Genomic DNA, 22,286 nt, shown 5'->3' with positions numbered 1-22,286 from the left:
TCAATGTCTAAGTATTCCTCTGCCAGTTTCACTTTTCCTCCTACATACTTACTACCACCCCTAACAAGCCTCCCTTTATAATGTATCAGTAACTTCACATAATAGCAAGTCAACATTACTCTGTATTAAAGAAAAAAAATTGAAATCACTAAGTTAAACTACTAAACACAAATGCATGGAAGTTACTACTGTAAATCATGCACTTAATGTTACTAACTAAGAAAACACACAAATTTTAATTCAACATCAACTAAAACTCAAATTCAGACCCTAGCAATATTATTTTAATTGAATCCTAGGGACCACCATATTACTATGTCACTATAAAATGGAAGAATCCAAACCCTAAGGGACCATGTAACAGAGCATAAAAAGAGTGTAATATGAACCAAGAATAAAAAATTCTAGTAGGAACAAGTATACACACTTTTTCAAACAGTTGGTCCACCACAAACTCAATAAATCTATTCCTTCTTTCTCTTTCCTGCAGCGCAGAGACAATGAGAGCTGAAACGCATAGTGGAAAATAACAATGAGACTTTAAAAATGCATAAGTATACACACCTTTTTTGTATCTCTCTATCATATTCTAAATAACTGGAAATAAGCATAAAAGGAGAAAACCCTAAATTGGTTTGGCGATTGAAATATAAACGGTATCGTTTTGTTGCCACACACTGTTTTATTATAAATTTTCTTTCTCTCTCTCCTAATCAGCGAATCTAGGGAATCTTTGTCCTACTAATGTGTCCTTATACATTCACGCTCCAAGCTGTCACGCTCGTTCTTGCTGTTACAAAAGTCCTGAAAGAGATGTAAAATAGATGTATAAGGGCTTATTGAAACAAAATCTAATAATTCAGGAGCCAAATTATGAGTTTGGCCAAAAATTTTACATTACCGACTCAAACTATAAGTAGCAGGCGTCCGCTCACTTTAGATGATGTTAGTAATTTTGCAAACAACAATAAAGGTCAAATCTTTAAGATTTTTCCCAAACATGAGAAAGCTAATTCTTTTACTATTTTAAAGTTTTAACTAACCTAATTTAAATATTCAATATTATTTCTATGAATGAAATTATCTTTAATAGTTATACCTTGAACTATAACAGGCCAAGTAAACATTCCATCTTCTTTCCCACATGTTGAGCAAAGGACTCAACATTATCGAGAGGAGTTATTAGTAGAACAGTAGCTCCTACTTCAGTTGAGGCTAACAAATTGTCAACTATACCTACTGACTTACCGGGAACTGAACCAATGAATAATGACAGTGAGCTGCGCATCTTGTATTAATATATATACTTTTTATAGTTTCTCAAAACATTATTTGAATATCATTTAATTTTATAAAATTTTTATTTGTTTAAATGATAAAAATTACATGTTCGTTTATCGAAAAAGAGAGGTCGTGGTATGACTAAAAGTTTTGAGGTGAGAAAATGGATGAAAGAAGGTAAAAGAATTGGAGTTACGATAAAAAGGAATGCATTTTAATGCACTTAAGAAACCACTTTTTACAAAAATCGAGGTGAGTCATTACTAGTTATGTATCTTTTTTCATTTTAACAAACTCAATTGTTATATTAAAATCGAGGTGAGTTTGACGTATGCTTGGATGATCCACATACAAAGAAGGTAATTGACGCAATAATGAGAAAGCATTTTATCACTTATAAATATAGATTGCATCAACACTATACAGAAGTTTCAGATTCCAGAAGAAGCACGTGCAAATCCTCCTCAACATCTAGAATTAGAAGATTGGAAGGCCTTATGTGGCCATTTTGAAGGTGATATTTAATTTTAATTATTAACAAATATTAATTAATAGATTTTTCATATAATGATAAGATTAATTCAAATTTAAATTTCTTTTTAGGCTCAAAGTACAGCAAATATAGGCAATCAGGACAAGTTTGAAGGTTTTAATTATGTCAGGTTCAAAGTCTTATTATTAAACTCTTTATGATATGGTAATGATTATTTGACTTTAAATTATATTTAAGTTATTATATCCAATGAAATCTTAGGATAGTGATACTTTTTTTTTCCTCCAAAGCAACTTGCTTTGATAACATTGTAAGTTGAGCAACATATAGTGCAAATACCATTATATTTTTTTGTTCTTTTTATATACTAGTGATTAACATATGAATTATAATAAATACTATCATAATTTTTTTTCTATTTTCTTAGTTATTGAAATTTTTTTTACTCTATCATTATTTTTATCAATTATGTGTTGTAAATGATATTTTTCTTTGATTAAATTAAATTATATATAGTGATAATAATTTTTCTATTAATGGGATATTGTTAGGAAAATATGGAGGGGAATTTAGAGCAAAATACAAAGAATGTTGATGAGGAGCCAATTGAAATTAAGCTTTATTATGATATGCACCATAAAAAGGATGGCACATGGAACCACCCACAAGTAAGGAAATTAGATAAGTAATTGTGTATGTATGTCAAAATTCGATCTTATCTTAGTTTTATTTTTGTTATATTTAAGTTAATTTTTGTGTTTATACGAGCAAATGAAAGCTATATATAAATAAGTAATAGATGAAGGCATCGTGATGAATGGGCGCCAGATTCTTAAGGAAGTTTTAAAGCCGAGATCTGATTATGTTCGTGGACTTGGTGAGGGAGTGAAACCAATTAAATCTAGAGAATCAGAACTAGAAGCGCTTCTATATGTTGAAAAGTTAATTCTGAAAAACAAGTTGCTGAACTAACAGAGCAAATATAAAACCAGAATGTGCAAATAGAAAGTCAGTAAAAGACAATTAATGATTTACAAAAAGAACATGATGATTTCTTTTATTTCTTTTATAGAAAGAAGACTACGAATCAAGACGTAGTTTGAAAGATATGAATCTAGACATCACGGACATTTAAATAATAAATAGTTTTTTTTAAGATATCATGGACATTTAAATAAATTTTTTCCTTTATTATCATTCAAGCATTATTATTAATTTCTTAATAAAAAATTTTGGCTTATAATTATTTTATTTAATTAATTAATTAATTAATAATTAATACAAATGGTTAAAGAATTTAGCACCTTGAAGAAAAGGTAGAAGAAATTATACAATGGTTATGTCAAAGTCACCACCACTTTTGTACTTCAACTCCCCAAGTAAATGAGATAATGAGACTCTATATGCACAGAATACGGAAGCATATCCGCAAATAAAATAAAACTTAGAGATCCCTATAAAAAGCAGAAATCAAACAAAAGAAGGGAATCAACAATCAAATACAACAATTGCACAAATCTAGATTATTCAATACAAATTCTCAGCAAACACTTTGCGAAAATTTAGTTTCCGGCAAACTATATCTTTCATTTATTTCTTTGCATTTATTTTCAAACACTCAATTCTTTATGCAAATTTTTATTTTCATCAATTTAAATACAAGTTGTTCAATTCAGCTTTTTTTCCTTTACAAACATTTACTACTACTCGTTTAAATATTATGGTGTCTCTTGAGGATCTAAGAAAACTTTTAAGGGAGCTTAGGAATTCACAGAGAATCTAATTTAAAATTCAATTCAAGGCGCGTCAATTACAACTGTTCGTGTACCTACATGCGTAGCACGCTCAACAAAATTCTCACCAAATATATTTTTGGCACGCCAAGTGGGACCTTTTCCACTGAAACATATATTTGCTGAAACATATTTTTGGCACGCTCGGTGGGACTCTTCCTAAAGAATGTCATCAATATCTGGAAATATTTTTTTGAAAATTATATTGCCAGGTCTTAAGACTTGGATTTGCGCCTATAACAGCAGGGTATAATCTAAATGTTCCTTATGCATAAGGTCTTACTCCATACTACGATCCATATTATGATACATATGAAGAACGGAATCTTATATCTCACGATAATATCATTATCATGAGGCCCTCTATACCCTAACAAGACCTGTTGTGGAAGTGCATAATGAATTTTTATCTTCAGTAAATATTTTAGAACTAACACTCCTTCATTGGCTGATAATTTCAGAATTCAAGCTGAATTGGTTTGCAAACATATGGAGGAGATGAAAAGCCAAAAGGAAGCAACTGAAAAATTATGGTAACAATTTAGTTCAACAATCACTAATATTATAGAGGAAATTACATCACATTTGGCTTTGAAAAGTCTTAGGCCAAAGGGCTAGGATGTTTTATCACTACCTTCTATAAGTTATCCAGAGAGAAATGACCATCAAATACATGTAGAGAAAAGTTATCTTCCACCTATAAAAGAAGGAAGAAAACAATAATCTTATAAAGGCACCACAAGGTCACTTCAATGGTAGGTCTACGTTGCTACATCTAGCTTTTACTGTTAAAAAACTCGGAGAGCATTCCTCAAAAGTCTCTCCAGATGTTCCTAAAAGTGCTTGTAAAGAATAAGGCAAGCAACATCAACAGAAAAAGATTAAGGAGAAACCAACCAATTCTCTAAGAAATCTATCAAGACACGACCACCTTAATGATAAGCCACTTCTAGTTGTCACCTTTGATAAAAAGAGGAAAGCAAAGGAGAGATCTGTAGATGGAAAATAATTATGCAAATTATGGATCCCTAAAAAATACTTGGTTAAAGAAGATAAATCTTTAGCAATTCATAGTGGAAAAGTTTTCCATAAGATATGGGTTCCTAAGCAGTTCTTAGTAAAAGACAAGCAAAAATAAAGAAATAACACTCATGTCTGTAGGAATCTAACTCCTCAGTCACCTATGGGATTGCATAACAAATATCTGAAGCATCATAAAAAGCTAGTCAACAGTGGCACCAACCACTCATAAGAACACAAGATGAAAAACTTCAAAAGAAACATAGTGATCCAAAGAGTGTGGTATTTGACAAACCAGAAGAAGATTTCATCTCTACAAAGGAGCATTTGTCAACATGTATCAAGGAGATAACTAAAATTTATGAATTTGATCTATTGAAATCACAATTGGCATTAAATTGTTTCTACTTATTTTTCTTAATTTTATTGCCAATTGTAGTGTCTTATTGGAAAATTTGTACCTTTATGTAAACTATTGTACATTACTTAGTTTGTTTGATTTTTCTTTTTGTGTGGAAAGAAAAATTCTTATTAGTTGGTAAGATTATAAAAAGAACTACACAAAAATTACAACAAATCTTAAAAAATAAGGCATAAGGCCGACCTACGACCAAGAAAATTTTTTTGAAATAATATTTTCTACTATTCTTAGGATCTATGTAAGACCAAAATAAATGATCAATTTTTTTTAGTTATTTTCTATTTTTTGTTATTCTATTGTAAAGCTCTAAAACCACAATTTAGAAATTAAATAAAAGAAGGCCTCATGGAAACTTTTATTTTTTTGTGTCTTATTTATGATTTGTGATAGTGAATAAAAAATGACAAAGATAATACAAGATGAGACAAAGCACATGGCAGAGGACGCATATAGAAAGAGGCACCCAGTGAAAGCATGTCTTATACTGAAGATAATATGAAGAAGCAGTAGGTACATATCAAAGTTAAGTAAAAAAAGAGGTAAAACTACCTTTGTAAATCCAAAAGAGCTCTCTATCTTCATAACCAAGAGAGCAGTGGTGGTCTTAGAAGAATCATAAAACTAAAGAGATGCACACATTTTAATTATTTGAATTTTTAGAAATTCTAAGGATAAAAACCTGAATCTATAGGTATGTGAAAACTAAGCATGTTATGATTTAAATATTTTATTAGTCCTAGTAATATATAGTTCCTCAAGGAATAAATATGTGGAAGACTAATAAAATATTTAAAGTGGAACTCCAAGTAGTTCGCCAAGTTAGAAATAGTCTTGGAAACCCAATAATACTTAAAAATATTTAAAGTGGAGCCCTAAGTAATTCTCCAAGTTAGAAATGGTCTTGGGGATCCAATAATACTTTAAAATATCTTAAGTCGGGAGTCCCAAGTATTCTTCAAGTTATAAATGTTCTTGGGAATCCAATAATACTTTAAAATATTTTAAATCGAGAGCCCCGAGTATTCCTCAAGTTATAAATGTTCTTGGGGATCTAATAATACTTTAAAATATTTTAAGTCGAGAGCCCCAAGTAGTTTTCCAACTTAGAATATTCTTGGGGATCCAATAATACTTTAAAATATTTTAAATCGGGAGCCCCAAGTAGTTCCCCAAGTTAACTGATAATATTTTAATTCGGGAGCCTCAAGTTAGAAATGTTCTTGGAGATCTAGATAATATTCTAAAATATTTCAATTTGAGAGCCCCAAATTAGAAATGTTCTTGGGGATCCAAGAAAATAATTCAGATTGACAGCCCCAAGTAAATTGGGTACTTGGGGATCCGAAGTTCCAAGTTAAAAATGTTCTTGGGATCCAATAAAAAAATTAATTTGAGAGCTCTAAGTTATAAATGTTCTTGGTGATCTAGGTAATATCTTTAAAAAAAAATTAGTTCGAGAGCCCCAAGTTGTAAATGTTCTTGAGGATCCAAGTAATATTTTTTTTTAAAAGTCAGATCCTAAAACTAAGTTTTCCATACATATCAGGCTACATTCTAAATCATTTTAGCAATTTAAATCTAATTTTATACAGTTATCTAGGAAATAAATGCATGAATATATATATATATATATATATATATATATATATATATATATATATATATAATAAAAATAAAAACTACCTTTTTCTGAATCTTTTTTCTCTAATATACTTTAAGATGTTTATTTTTACATATGGATATACTTCCCAGAATCAAGATTTGAAATTTATGCAGGTAGATTCTCACTAGTTAACTCAAAGATCACTCATAGAGGAAGAGGGTTCGATTTGAATTAAACCAAGCTGATATCACATTAAAAGCCGAAAGAGAGCAATCTTGGACGGGTTAAAATGCTTGAGCAGATGACATCGCATAAAAAAGCAGCGGTATCAAGCGGTAAAAAGGCTGTTGGTGGCGACGCAAAGTAGAGAAGAAAGACGGTGTAGAGAGAGAAGAAAAAGAAAAAAAAGTGTGGCTTGTTTATAGTTGCACGTGTTAAATGCAGGAGAAACAATAGAGCTAAATTACATGTGTAATTTGCCAATACTAGCTAATACATGCGCAGGAGATAATTGCTTGGCCTATAATTATTTTATCTAATTAATTAACTAATTTAATTAGTTAATAATTAAAGCAAACGGTTAAAGGATTTAGCACGTTGCAGAAAAGGTAGAAGAAGTTATGCAGTGGTTATGTCCAAGTCACCACTTTTGTACTTCAACTTTCCAAGCAAATGAGATAATGGGGCTCTATATGCACAAAACACAGAAGCATATTCCCAAGTAAAATGAAACTTGGGGATCCCTATAAAAAGAAGACTTCAACCAAAGAAAGGGAATCAACAATCAGATACAACAACTGCACAAAATTAAGATTATTCAGTACAAATTCTCCACAAATCCTTTTTAAATATTTAGTTTCTACAAAACTATTTCTTTCATTTTTTTTTTGTATTTTTTTCAAACACTCAATTGTTTATGCAAATTTTCATTTTTATCAATTTAATTTAGCTTTTTCCTTTACAAATATTTACTGCTATTCGTTTAAATCTTATGGTGTCTCTTGAGGATCTAAACAAACTTTTAAGAGGGCTTAGGAATTCACAAAGAATTTGATTCAGAAGTCAATTCAAGATGCATCAATTACAACGGTTCATATACCTACAAACGTGGCACGCTCAATAAAATTCTCAGCAAACATATTTTTAACACGCCTAATGAGACCTTTTCTACTAAAATATATTTTTGCTCAGACGGAAATCTTGTTGACTCTTATGTATTTTGACTTATTTTATATACCATTATTAAATTGAGCTTAAGCATTTATTAATGTTTAGTGTTGGTGCAATTTGGTAAAAAAGTTATAAGCTTTTATATAATAATAATTGAGCTAATATTTATTTTTAATCTATACCAATAATGATGCATTTAAATTTGTCACAGTTGAAAATAATCCATCATTGCTATTATGTTTTGTCGAATTTTTTTAATTTTTGAAAAATATATTTTTGTTACTGTTGAGATTTTGACAAATATAATTCATCATATACTTTCTTATGATAAAAACATTTTGTTAGAACTAAAATTTTGATAGAGAAACTTTTATCACACTAAAAAATTAATGATGCAAATGTTTTTATCATATTAAAATTACGAGTAAAACATATTGTTATAAAATAACATTCTTGACAAAGATATTGTAATATCTTAAAGCCAAAAATATTTTGTCATGATTTTATTTTAATAACAAATATAGTTTTATCATTTTTAAGATTTTGACAAATAATTTTGTCATGTTAACATATTTATGACAAAGTTACTTTTATCCTAATATAACTTCCAACATAAAATTTTGTCATTCTAATAAACATTCGATGAAATTATTTTTGTCACTATTAAACTATGACAAATAAAATTTTATCTTCATAACTTGTATGACAAATTAAATTTGTAATTATTAGTATCATGAAAAGATTTATTTTGTCCCAATTTAAAATTTGTCACTATAGAGCTTCTTATTTAGTCATGCTATTTTTATTTATTGTGACAAATGATAAATATATTATGACAAAGTATTTTTATTGATACATAATATTTTTGTCACTATATGCTATTTTTAAAGACAAAATATTACTTTCATAATAAGTTCTTATTATTATGATGAAGGGTATTTTGTTACAACATACTTATTAGGGCAAAGCTTATTGTGACAATGCAAATGATAAATCTAATTCATCACATGAAATGTATTGTGAAAAATGGGGGATTTACTTTGACAAATTAATTTGTTAAAATAAGTCTAAATTCTTGTATTTTTCTTCTTCTTTTTTTAACTTTTATTCTCCTATTTTCCAAAAAAAAAACTTTTAATTTCCATATTTTAATTATTTACTTTTCTCTTCTTATCATCTATTTTATTTTATTCATAAGTGACTATAAATTTTCTTTAACTCAACTTCTTCGTTATTTTTATATTTGTCATGGATTTTCTTTCTATGGGCCGGTAAATTTATCTTTACCTTTTTTTTATTTTTATGCCAGGTTAGTTAAATTCAAACTAATAATCTCTCTATATAAAAAGAGTGTTTTAGTAAATATTTTCTCTTTTTTAGATGCATTACTCCATTTTCTAAATTCATTTTTATACATTTTGGTATCTTTATTTATTATCACATATTCTAACTTTCTTTTTCTTACATGGCACTGAAGAAACTTGATTCAATTTTTTTTTATTGAATAACTTACATACAAGGACTTATATGGACTCTTATTTGTAAGACTCATATCTCAATATAAATTAGGAACCTAAAGAATATGAACGTATATGGAATGAGATAAATACAAGAGATATACACTGTTTAGGAGACAAATAACAAATCAAATCTTTTATACTCCCCCTCAAGTTGGTCCATAGGAATTCTATATGCCCAACTTGTCTAATGCTCGGTAAAAAGTTTTACTTAATACTACTTTGGTAAGGACATTGACAAGCTGATCTCAGATCGGACATGAGGGATTTTAATTATCTTGGCTTCTAATTGCTCTTTAATTAAGTGTTTGTTTATCTCCACATGTTTTATTCGATCATACTGAACTGGATTATAAGCTATATCACATGTAGCTTTGTTATCGCAATATAGTCTTATAGGACTAACATGTGGAATTGAAGTTCATATAGTAAATTTTTGATCCGAAGTAACTCACAGACACCTTTAGTCATACCTCTATACTTGGCTTCTACACTTGATCGAGCTACGACACTTTGCTTCTTACTTCTCTATGTTATAAAATTTCCTCCAACAAAGGTTAAGTAAGCTGTTGTAGATTGCCCATCATCAATAGAACCAGCCCAATCCGTATAAATATAGCCCTCAATAGACAAAGTTGTCCCTTTGGTGAACATAATACCTTTCTCTCGAGAGAGTTTCAACTACTCCAAAATACAAAGAACAACTTTCATATGATTTTCACTTGGAGAGTGCATGAATTGACTCACTATACTTAGAGAATATGCCAAATCTGGCCTAGTATGAGCAAGACATATTAATCGGCCTACAAGTCTCTGATATCTTTCTTTATTTGTAGGGACTTGATCGGGAAATATGCCGAGCTTCGTAAGTTCACTAGCAGGAGTATCAATTGGTTTACATACTACCATACCGACTTCTCTAAGCAAGTCCAAAGTATATAGATTGTAATACCTCAATCCCTAAGAAATATTTGAGATCACTAAGGCCTTTCATTTCAAACTCTTTACAAAGATAGTTTTGTATTACTATCTTTTCATCATCATCATCTCTTGTTACAATCATATCATCAACATATATGATAAGAATAATTGTTCTTCCATCTTTATATTTTATAAAGAAAGTATGATCATAATTACTCTGTTTATAGCCAAAGTCCTTCATTGAGTTTGTAAACCTTTCAAACCAAAGTCTCAGAGATTGTCCAATCTATACAGAGACTTCTTCAGCTTACAAACTTGCTTACTTCATTCAACCTGAAGTCTACATCTTGGAGGTAGTTCCATGTACACTTCCTCTTAGAGATCACTATGAAGAAAAGCATTATTTACATCGAATTGATGTAGAGAAAAATTTAAGTTTACAGCTAAGGATAGAAGAATTATGATAGTATTTATCTTGGCCATAGGAGTAAAATTTTCTGCATAATTTATCCCATACATTTGACTATATCCTTTAGCAACCAGTCGAGCTTTATATCTCTCCACATTTCCATCTACTTTGTATTAATGGTATAGACCCACCTACATCTAACAGATTATTTTCCATTTGGTAAATCTACAACTTACCAGGTTTCATTCTTTCGAAGAGACTTCATTTCTTCGTCCATTGCTTCTTTCCACCTCGGGTCTTTTATGGCTTCCTGCACACTGTTAGATACATATACAGAAGATAATTAATTTACAAATGATTCACATGTCTTTGACAGCCTATAGTAAGAAACTTCAGTTCAAGTACTTCAGACGGATAATGAAAGTGAAATCATTAATCATGAACTCACACAGTTCCTCCAATAACATGGTGTAATCTATTAAAACGCACAACCTTTGTTCACCTTCCTTACCAAACACGCCACAAGCTCCAACCTCGTGTTATTCAATGTATCTATGTCTTCATCAGAAAGGATATAAATGTTATCACCCTCCAACTCAACGAATGTATGTCAATATGGATGTCTAATTTCATAAACATCATATGTAATTTCCTACTGCAAGTTAGAGAAAGAGAAACATTGACTTACAGCCTGACCTTCAAACTCAACTCGACATTAAACATTTTCCCAACCTTCAAACACAAACTAACCTTAAATATTTTCCTAATCTCGACCTTCCACAAACTCAACCTGACCTTCCAATAGAAACTACTGACCTTCTACCAACTGAAACTCTCGACCTATTAGAACAACCTGAGTATTATTCTCTTGATCTTGGATCAATCGAGCATTTCGAGCTTGATATTTGGAGTCAAGGTAATAGAACTGAGCTTGATCCAAGGTCGAAGAGAATAATGCTCAGGTTGTTCTAATGGGTTGAGAGTTTTAGTTGGTAGAAGGTCGATAATTTCTGTTGGAAGGTCGGGTTGAGTTTGTGGAAGGTCAGGATTAGGAAAATGTTTAAGGTCAAGTTGTGTTTGAAGGTTGGAAAAATGTTTAATGTCGAGTTGAGTTTGAAGGTCGGGCTACAAGTTAATATTTCTCTTCCTCTAACTTACAGTAGGAAATTACATTTGATCTTCATGAAATTAGACATCCATACTGACATGCATTCATTGAGTTGGAGGGTGATAACACTTATATTCTTTCTGATGAAGACCATAGATACAACGAACAATACGAGGTTGGAGCTTGTGGAATGTATGGTGAGGAAGGTGAACAAAGATTATGCAACCAAGGACTTTAGGAGGTAAGTTCGATAATGTTGGTGAAGTAAGGCTTTTATTTAATGTATCAAGTGGGGAATGAAAGTCTAGAGTATGAGATGAAATTCGATTTATGAAATAAGAGGCTGAGGATAAAGTTTCTTTCCAATATTGGAGAAGCATATTGGCTTCAAATAGTATAGCTCGTACCATTTCCAGGAGATGTCAGTTTTTTCTTTCTGCAACTCCAATCTGTTGAGGAGAATAAGGACATGTGGTTTGATAGATTACACCATGTCATTGAAGGAACTACGTGAGTTCATGATTAATGATTTTACCTTCATTATCTGTCTGAAGTACTTGAACTGAAGTTTTATATTGAGTTTGTACCATAAAAAAGAATTTCTTAAATAATGAGAGAACCTCATGCTTACTTTTCATTAAGCATATCTATGTAATACGACTATAATCATGAATAAAAGAAACAAACCACCAAGCTACATTCAAGATCAGTACCTTTGTAGGTCCTAAAAACTCAAAATGTATAATCATAAATGATACTGGATTTTTATTTAAACTAGTAGGAAAAGGGACTCGATGGCTTTTTACCAGTTCATAAGTTTCACATTTGAAGTTTATAGTAGATGTTTTTGAAAATAATTTAGGAAACAAATAGTTTAAATATCCAAAAGATGCATGTCCAAGGCGTTTATGCTATAACCAGATCATATTCTCTATACTTGGTGATACCGAGCTATATTTCCTAATCTTGACTTAGTTAAGGCACTTAAGCTAGATGGTGCAAGGTCAAGATAATAGAGGTTTTCTTTTCTAGTATCACAACCAATCGTCCTTTTTGTCTTGATGTCCTTAAAACACAATAATTAGGCCAAAAAATTACTACATAGTTCAAAGAGGTAGTTAGTTGAATTAAATTGAAATTTAGAAATGAAATAATTAAAACAGATTCTAAATTTAGGTTTTTAATTGAGAATGATCCTTTACTAGTAACACTAGTTTCTATACCATTGGTTGTAGACATAATGGATTGTTCGATTGGTTTTAGCTCAGTAGGTGTGTTAAAAGACATATGATTAGTTGATTCATAATCAATAATCTATATATACAATCTAGCAGTAGCAAAATTAGAAAAAGAGTTACCTGGTGGTTCTGAAGATATGTGTAACGCAGCAACATCTGGCAAGGAAGGCTGCTAAGCTACAGCTGCTGATATTGATGCAATTTTTTCAATTTTTGACTTTCATTTCAGGGCTTTAGAAGGATCTCACCATTCAGGACCTCTAATCAGGTCATAACATCTGGTTTGAGTATGTCCTGTTGCACCATAATGTACACTTTGCTTTGTTGAATTGGTATGTTTATTACCAATATCAAAGCTCTAAGTTCTATTTTGTCAAGTTGACGAGTTAGTTCTTTTGGCAAGCAATGTAGTTGACTTCGAGGAAGCCTGTTCGCCAATCAATATTTTTTTTTCCAATTTGCTTCTCGGTGAACATATGTATATATTCGTTTAAGGTCTAAACTCGGATCCATTCAAAGGATTTCTCCTCTCACTTGTTCAAACTCGGCATCAAGTCCGTTTAAGAAGATGTGACTGCTCAACTTCACCACAATTGCTTTATACATAGTAAAGTTCTCAAATTTTTTCATTCTTACTTTATCCCGATGATCAAGTTACTGGAATATCTCAATTAGCTTGCCATAGTAAATCGGAAGGAATCTACTAAACTGCCGACTTAGGAATGTAAATTGATTAAAAGCAAAAATCTGAGTTTCGTCTGATACATCATAGAATGTTTTGGAAACAGCACTGCAGATTTCACGGCGGTACAGATACAAAGATATCTTTTCATGATTTTTGGTGTCATTGACGTGAGTAACCAACTTTTAACTTTTTGATTTTCAACATACCACTTGGAGTAAGAAGGATCAGTTGATTCAGGTTGAGAAAAATCTCCCATAATATAATCTGATTTTTACATCCAACAATATACATCTCCATGATTTAAGACCAAGTCTCATAATTGGTTTCGGTAAGTGTTCTTCTAGCTTTAAAGCCAGAATTTTCAAAAGAAATATGAATAATTTCTGATGGTGATATAGTAGTTGATTTAGTGGGGGTTTCGGATGGAGAGGAAGATAACTTTTTTAAATGAAAACTTTACACAACTTGCTCTGATACCATGAAAAAACTTGATTCAATCTATTTTTTCTTATTGACTAACTTACATACAATGATTTATATAGACTCTTATTTGCAAAACTCCTATTTCAATACAAATTAGGAACCTAAAGAATAGAGACACTCTTTCTATTCTTTGAGGACATTTCTTTTGATTTGGTGTGTTCTTTTAATACATTCTTTTTTTTCTCTTTTTTTTCTTAATGATTTAGTCTTTTTCTTTTATATTTCTTCTTTTTCTCTTAAAAAGAGGTATTAAAGAGATTTATTTATTTCATCTTACTTTTTTTCATTACTCTTCCATCTAAACTTTATAACTTTCTTTCTTTCATTCTTCTTTTCCTTTTATATATAACTATTTTTTAAACTTCTATGCTTCTATTTCTATAAAAAAAACTCTTAGTTCCTATATTTAGTTATTTACTTTTCTCTTCTTGTCATCTATTTATTTTATTCACAAGCGACAACTATTTTCTTTAATGTAACTTCTTCATTATTCTTATATTTGTCATGGATTTTCTTTCCATGAACCGGTAAATTTATTTTTAACTTCTTTTATTTGTTCTATGCTAGGTTAGTTAAATTCAAACTAGTGGTCTCTCTATATATAAAAATATTATTTTAGGAGATATTTTCTCTTTCCTAGATGCATTTTTTCATTTTCAAGAGATCCAATAGTTAAATCGATCTTAAAAAATTTTCATTTTCTCTTTCTTTTCAACTCGTGTAGATCTAATCTATTTCTTTTTTGGCTCGGTTATCCCAAGAGCTGAACCATTTACTTTTATGATACTCGGCCGATCAAAATCAATAAAGACATAAATCTATTCATCGAGAAAAGAAGAGAGGGATTCAAAAAGAGCCCTCACAGCTCAGGCACAACGACACAATTATCAGGGGCGCGCTTTACCACTAAGATAATAGCACGTCGTGCAAAGCCACTTGTATGCATTTTGATATTTTTTTTTAAAGTTTATTATTAGATATTCTAGCATAGTTTTTTTTCTTACAAGACACTCTTTCTATTCTTTGAAAATATTTCTTTTGATTTGATATATTTTTTTAATATATATTTTTTTTCTCTTTTCTCTTTTAATAATTTAATCTTTTCTCTTAGGTTTGCTCTTTATCTTTTAAAATTAAGTATTTAAAAGATTGTATTATTTGAGCTAAACTTTTCATCTTTCTTTTTTTTATTGATCTTCAATTTAAGCTTTCTAACTTCATTTCTTTTATTATTTTTTTCCTTTCATATATAACTTCTTTTTTTAACTTTTATTCTCATGTTTCTAAAGAAAAAGAAAGACTCTTAATTCCTATATGTCTGTTATTTAATTTTCTTTTTTTATTATTTATTTTATTTTATTCACAAGCAACTATCATCTTCTTCAACTCAATTTCTTCATTATTTTTATATTTTTCATATATTTTCTTTCCATAATCATTCTTTATCTTCTTTTGCTTCTTCTATGCCATGTTAGTTTAATTCAAACCAGTAGTCTATCTCTGTGTAAAAGGAGTGTTTTGGGAGATATTTTCTTTTTTCTAGATGCATCTCTGCATTTTCTAAAGCCATTTTTATGCATTTTTTATATTTTTTTATAAGTTTATCATCACATATTCTAGCAAAGTTTCTTTTTCTTACATAGCACTCTTTCTATTTTTTGAGGATATTTCTGTTGATTTGATGTGTTCTTTTGATATATTATTTGTAACACCCCAACTCAAACTTCTCATTGAATAACAATATATATATATATATATAACTTTATAAACATAATTTACTACTTAGTTACAATATACATTCATACAATTTAAGTGGCATGACATACTTAATATATATAAGAAATATTTATACAGTAGTTTAATTCACACAAGTTCCCAAAATGCCCCAATGCTTTAGATAACTCCTATGGCCCACCTGATAATATTGACTGATGCAAAAAGAGCAATGCACAGCTAAGGCTATCTACAACTGCACTAACCTGAAAAAAAAAATTTGCTAAGGAATGAGCTAGCGACTCAATAAGCATTTAATTTACTAAACTATAGTATATTAGGCTAGAATTATCAAATCTTTATCAATACGGAAAATTATACCAACACTTAACTAACAATCACAAAATCAACCATTTCAGTTTATTCTCATAAACATATAATTTCATCTCACGTAATGCAAATAATCTCAAACTCAACCAAGTCAAATAATTCAATTTCACATTATTTCTATCAAATTAGGATCGGATGACTCATCCTTACATTTCCTCACATTTTTAAATTTCGGTAACCACTTGACAAGACTATCCGGCTCGGTCTTGCCATCTCACATACTCGGGTAGCTATCCCGCCTCAGCTTTCCCGATCACACAATATCCATACAAAAGTCATCAATCCTTAATCACAATCATTTCACTTCACAACACATCACAATCAATTCACTTCACAACACATCACAATCAATTCACTTTATAACAAGCCAAAACATAACTAATATCAACTCAGTCAACCAAGAAATTATCAAGTAATCAAACAGCAGTCCCTACTCAATATACACAAAGTTTAGTCTATTAAATACTTACCAAAAGTTATAGGATAACAAAGTAATCCTATTCTTTTCTCTTACCACTTCCTTGCCTTTGGATGAACCTATTCACATATTCAATACAAATACAATTCAATCACAAGGCATAAATATATATATATATATATATATATATATATATATATATATATATTTACTATCAATAAAATATCACATTTCAACAAAATAACATATATTCTAGATATTAATATGATGCATGAGGATGAATGACAACAAATCAATATATTTGTTGATGAAGGCAGCTTCTAGGTACTGACTTAGAAATTACACCAAAACTTATGTACAATTAATAAAAATCTCATATTTTCCAGAATTACACTTCCATTTTTATAGAAACCATAGCAGAAAGAATCACCTCAAAATCGTTGGTATAGAAATAGTTATGGCATTTTCTATACAGCTGCTCAAATTCCATCTAAACAGAACAGAAAAAAGTTTCCTATTAAATGACCAATCAAACGAATGAATTTTCTGATGAAACTCTCCAGATATAAAGTTAACATTCTAAAGTTTCTATAGACACTAATTTTACTCAATTTGGACTTTTCTAGCTCAAGTTGTGAAACATACAATTAGCAACAAATTTCTGAATCCTAAGCCCGATTTCTGCTTAAAACAGTTTCGGGCAGGCCATATTAAGTTCAACATATCTCACGTTATACTCAACCAAAAAATTATGAAAGCTTTCAGACATATACTACATATATAAATGAACAACTTTCATGTTTAACTCTCTGCTTGGTTCAGCCTCTAAATGCCTCAAAATGTCAGCACAAAACCAGGTCACCTGCTGAACCAAAAACAGAGCAGCAGCAAAATCGAACCTCATAAGTTCCTACTCACTCAACAATCTGCAAAACCATTTTACAGAGATATTCTTGAGACATATACCTACAACTTTCATGTTTGAAAATTTTCGAGATAAAGCCTCTAAGGTCACGGAAATCATAAGTGAAAAATCTGCCCAGAAATTTCAGCTTCAAGATCACAAGTAAAAGCATGTTTACTCTTGATTAAACAATTCCAAAACACATAATCATCAACAATTTCATATCATTAACCCTAATTTACAGCAAAATCAAGCAATTAAAATTACTCACCTTTGTTTTCCTTGATTAAGAAAGCCCAAATCTTTCAAGCTTAAAAGAAGAATTTGATTTTCACTTACTAAAAGTTTTGTAGAGTTTGATTTGGAAAATCAAAGTTGAAGAAGGAAAGGAGAAAAATGAGAGAGACAAAGAAGAAAAGGAAATTGGAAAGCATACGTAGATAAGAACAAATGAAAGAGGTGGTATATTGGTGTGGAAATAGGCAAATTACAATTTAATCCTCTTTCTTTCTAACTTTTCAATTTAGTCCAAAATCATTACTTTTTAATTAAATCAATATGTAACTAAATAATTTATTTATCTACCACATAATATAATAAAATAGATCATATATAATCATGATGCAAATGACATATTTAATGACATGCTAATGAATATTAATTATTAATAAAAAGAAATAAATAAATTTGGTTGTGACAATTCCTACCCACTTAAAAAATTTCGTCCTCGAAATTAACTAATCGCCAACAGACATGCCAAATAAGCTCAGGTATTTATCCATCATATGCTTCTCTACTTCCCAAGTTGCTTCCTTAGATGAATGTTGACTCCATTTCACCTTTACCATAGGAATTTTCTTGTTTCTTAATTTTCTAACCTGTCGGTCTAATATCTGAATCGGTTCTTCAACATATGTGAGTTTCTCAGAAACTTCAATTTCTGGTATCTTGATGACATGGCTAGGATCGGATCGATATCGTCGGAAGCATAGAAACATGGAAAACATTATGTACTTGAGCTAACTCGGGGGTAATGCAAGTCTATAGGCTAAAGGACCAACCCGCTCTAAAATCTCATACGATATATCGAGGGACTTAGTTTACCTTGTTTACCAAATCGAAGGATACCCCTCCATGGTGATACTCTCAAGAAAACCTTATCCCCAACTTCATACTCAATTTCCCTTCCTGTGTTTATCCTGCATAGCTTTTCCTTCATCTTGTGCGGCCTTGATACACCGCTTCACAACTTGTATCTTGTCTCTGTTTCTTGAATAATTTCGGGACCTTCCAATTGTCTCAACCCTTCTACATCCCAACATATAGGGCTTCTACATTTTCTCCCATATAATGCCTCATATGGTGGCATACCAATACTAGAATGAAAACTATTATTATAAGCAAATTCCATAAGTGGTACCTGTTCATCCCAATTTCCGCTATACTCTAATGCACAAGCCCGTAACATGTCTTCAAAAGTTTGAATAGTTCTCTCAGATTGCCCATCTGTTTGAGGATGAAAAGCAGTACTGAAATGCAATTTAGTTCCCATTGCCACTTGTAAGCTATTCCAGAAATGAGATGTAAACCGAGGATCCCTGTCTGAAACAATGGAGATAGGTACACCATGCAACCTAACAATTTCTTTCACATACAAGTTGGCTAGCTTATCCAATGAATCATTCTGTTGAATAGGTAAAAAGTGCGCTGATTTTGTTAACCTATCAACTATTACCCAAATAGCATCATTTCTCCTAAAAGTGCGAGGCAAACCAACAACAAAGTCCATAGTAATTCTTTCCCATTTCCACTCAGGTATAATTAAAGATTGTAATTTACCTGCAGGTGATTGATGTTCTGCTTTCACTTGTTGACAAGTTAGGCATTTAGCTACATATTCTGCAACTTCCTTCTTCATGCCTGACCACCAATAATGTGGCTTCAAATTGTTATACATTTTTGTACTCCCTGGGTGCATTGAATAAGGAGAATTGTGAGCCTCCCAAAGAATCTTTTGTTTCAATGCGGCTACATTAGGTACATATACTCTGGTTTTCATAACCCACATTCCATCATCTCGCTCGATTAGTTCACTTGTCTTACCATCTTGCACCTTTTTCTGTAACTTCTTTAAGTATGCATCACTACCTTGTGCATGTTTGATCTCATCTAGTATCTGGGGACTAGTCTTCATTGTAGTCAATAATACCCCATTCTTTATAGAAAAATGCATATCCATAGCTCTTAGCCGAAATTAAGGAACTCATCTGATATGAAATCATACCTGCAACCCTTTCCAAAGTCTTCCTACTAAGTGCATCTGCCACAACATTTGCTTTTCCTGGGTGATAATCAATGGTACAATCATAATCCTTCAATAATTCCATCCATCTTCGTTGCCTGAGGTTCAACTCTTTCTGTGTAGGTATGTACTTTAAGCTTTTGTGGTCAGTGAATATCCGAAATGTCTCTCCATAAAGATAATGTCTCCAAGTTTTCAAAGCATGTATAATTGCAGCCAATTCTAAATCATGTGTAGGATAATTTTGTTCATGAGGTTTAAGTTGTCTAGAAGCATAAGCAATAACCCTTCCATTCTGCATCAATACACAACCCAAACCATTAAGTGAAGCATCTGTATAGACTACATATTCCCCTCCTTGTATAGGTAATGTAAGTATAGGTGCTGTAATCAATCTATTTTTCAACTCCTCAAAACTAGCTTGACATTTATCATTCCACTGAAAAGTCACTTGTTTCTTTAACAGATTAGTCAATGGCTTTGCTAAAATGGAGAAGTTCTTCACGAATCTTCTATAGTACCCAGCCAATCCCAGAAAACTACGAACTTCTGAAATATTTCTTGGTGATTCCCACTCCTGAATAGCCTTCACCTTAGATGGGTCCGGTTGAACACCTTGTGCAGATATAATATGCCCCAAAAATGCAATGTTATTCATCCAGAACTCACATTTACTGAACTTACCATATAACTGTTTTTCTCTCAAAGTTTGTAATACTGTTCTTAAATGATGTTCATGGTCTTCAGAATTTCTGGAGTATATCAGAATATCATCAATGAAGACTATCACAAATTGATCAAGATACGGTTGAAAAATATTATTCATCAAAGACATGAATGCTGCAGGTGCATTGGTCAAACCAAATGGCATAACAACAAACTCATAATGACCATATCGTGTCCGAAATGCCGTTTTAGGTATAGAAGTCTCTCTAACCTTTAATTGCCAATACCCAGATCTCAAATCAATTTTGGAGAATATGATTTGCCCTCCGAGTTGATCAAGCAAATCATCAATGCGAGGTAAAGGATATTTGTTCTTGATAGTAACTTGGTTCAACTTCCTATAATCAATGCAAAATCTCATACTTCCATCCTTTTTCTTCACAAACAACACTGGAGCTCCCCACGGTGATATACTAGGTCGAATATAACCTTTCTCCAATAAATCCTCAAGTTGCTTTTTCAATTCCTGTAATTCTGCCGGTGCCATTCTATAAGGTGCTATAGAAATAGGAGCAACTCCTGGAATAGTTTCAATTTCAAAATCCACTTCTCGTTGAGGTGGCAATCCAGGTAATTCTTCTAGAAATAAATCTGGGAATTCTTTGACTATTGGTACCTCTGAAACCCCTGGACTAACAATTCCAGTGTCTACCACATTCACAAGATAAGCATCACACCCAAATTTCATTAAATGAAAAGCAGTAGCAGCAGAAATCAAACATGTAGGTACAATTTTCCTATCACCCGTGAACACTATTTTTATTTCCCCATCTATAACCATTTTTACTTCCTTCGTTAAACAGTCAACTATGACATGATTTCTAGATAACCAATCCATTCCCAATATCACATCAAAATCTCGCAAATTGATCACAATTAGGTCTACTGACATATTTGTACCACAAATCATCACAGAACAAGCCCGAACTACGGTATTCACCATTATTACTCCTCCAGCAGGCATCGAAACACAAATATCATGTCCTAAAGATTCAATGGCACAATGCATTTTCAATGCAAAATCACATGAAATGAATGAACATGTAGATCCGGGGTCAACTAACACATATGCATCATGCCTACAAATAGGAATTATACCAGTTATTATCTCTGGAGAAGTAGTTGCTTCCTGCCTCGTAACAGCATACACTCTTGCCTGCGGTAAGGATTGGTTCGCATCTTCAATATGGACATATCTTGTAGCTGCACTTCTACCTCCTCTACCTCTACCACGACCGGTCGTTGTAGGTACTACATTATCCCCAACACTACTTTGTCCTCCCCGAATGGTAGGTACTCGATGCTCCTCTACCTACCACACACTCATTGGCATAATGCCCAGTTTCCCACATCTATAACAAACTGCACTCTCGGTCCCCAACACTCTCCTGAATGGGTCCTTCCACAAGTGCCACAAACGGGTCTATATCCTCTACCAAGAAACCCGAATTACCTCGCATGTTCAATCGATCCACCACTTCTACCCAAAGTTATACTACTTGGCCCTCTAAACCGATAACTACCCCTTCCTCTAAAACCTCCTCACGACCTCCCCGATCCTCCCCTAGGTGTAAATGAGGTACCTCTAGAGAAAGATGGAGTAAACGTCCCAATTATCTTCTTTTTCTTTGCTTCTAATATATTTCTTTCTAAGAATAATTCTTCCCGCTCTTGTTGCGACTTCCAATAAA

General features: G+C 31.5%; 1 long non-coding RNA gene across 1 annotated transcript; it reads right to left on the bottom strand.

Moving 5' to 3' along the window:
* Positions 1–520: 520 nt before the first annotated feature.
* Positions 521–16,743, bottom strand: LOC125369125. Its single transcript, XR_007214625.1, has 3 exons — positions 16,716–16,743; positions 10,865–10,945; positions 521–804 (listed from the first exon to the last, which is right to left on the bottom strand). It is a non-coding gene; the product is annotated as an uncharacterized LOC125369125 (long non-coding RNA).
* Positions 16,744–22,286: the final 5,543 nt, after the last annotated feature.

The sequence above is a fragment of the Ricinus communis genome, chromosome 2 (genome assembly GCF_019578655.1).
Source record: "Ricinus communis isolate WT05 ecotype wild-type chromosome 2, ASM1957865v1, whole genome shotgun sequence".
Taxonomy (NCBI): Eukaryota; Viridiplantae; Streptophyta; class Magnoliopsida; order Malpighiales; family Euphorbiaceae; genus Ricinus; species Ricinus communis.
The sequence above is the reverse complement of the archived record's forward strand: the minus strand, read 5'-3'. Positions and strand labels throughout refer to the sequence as shown.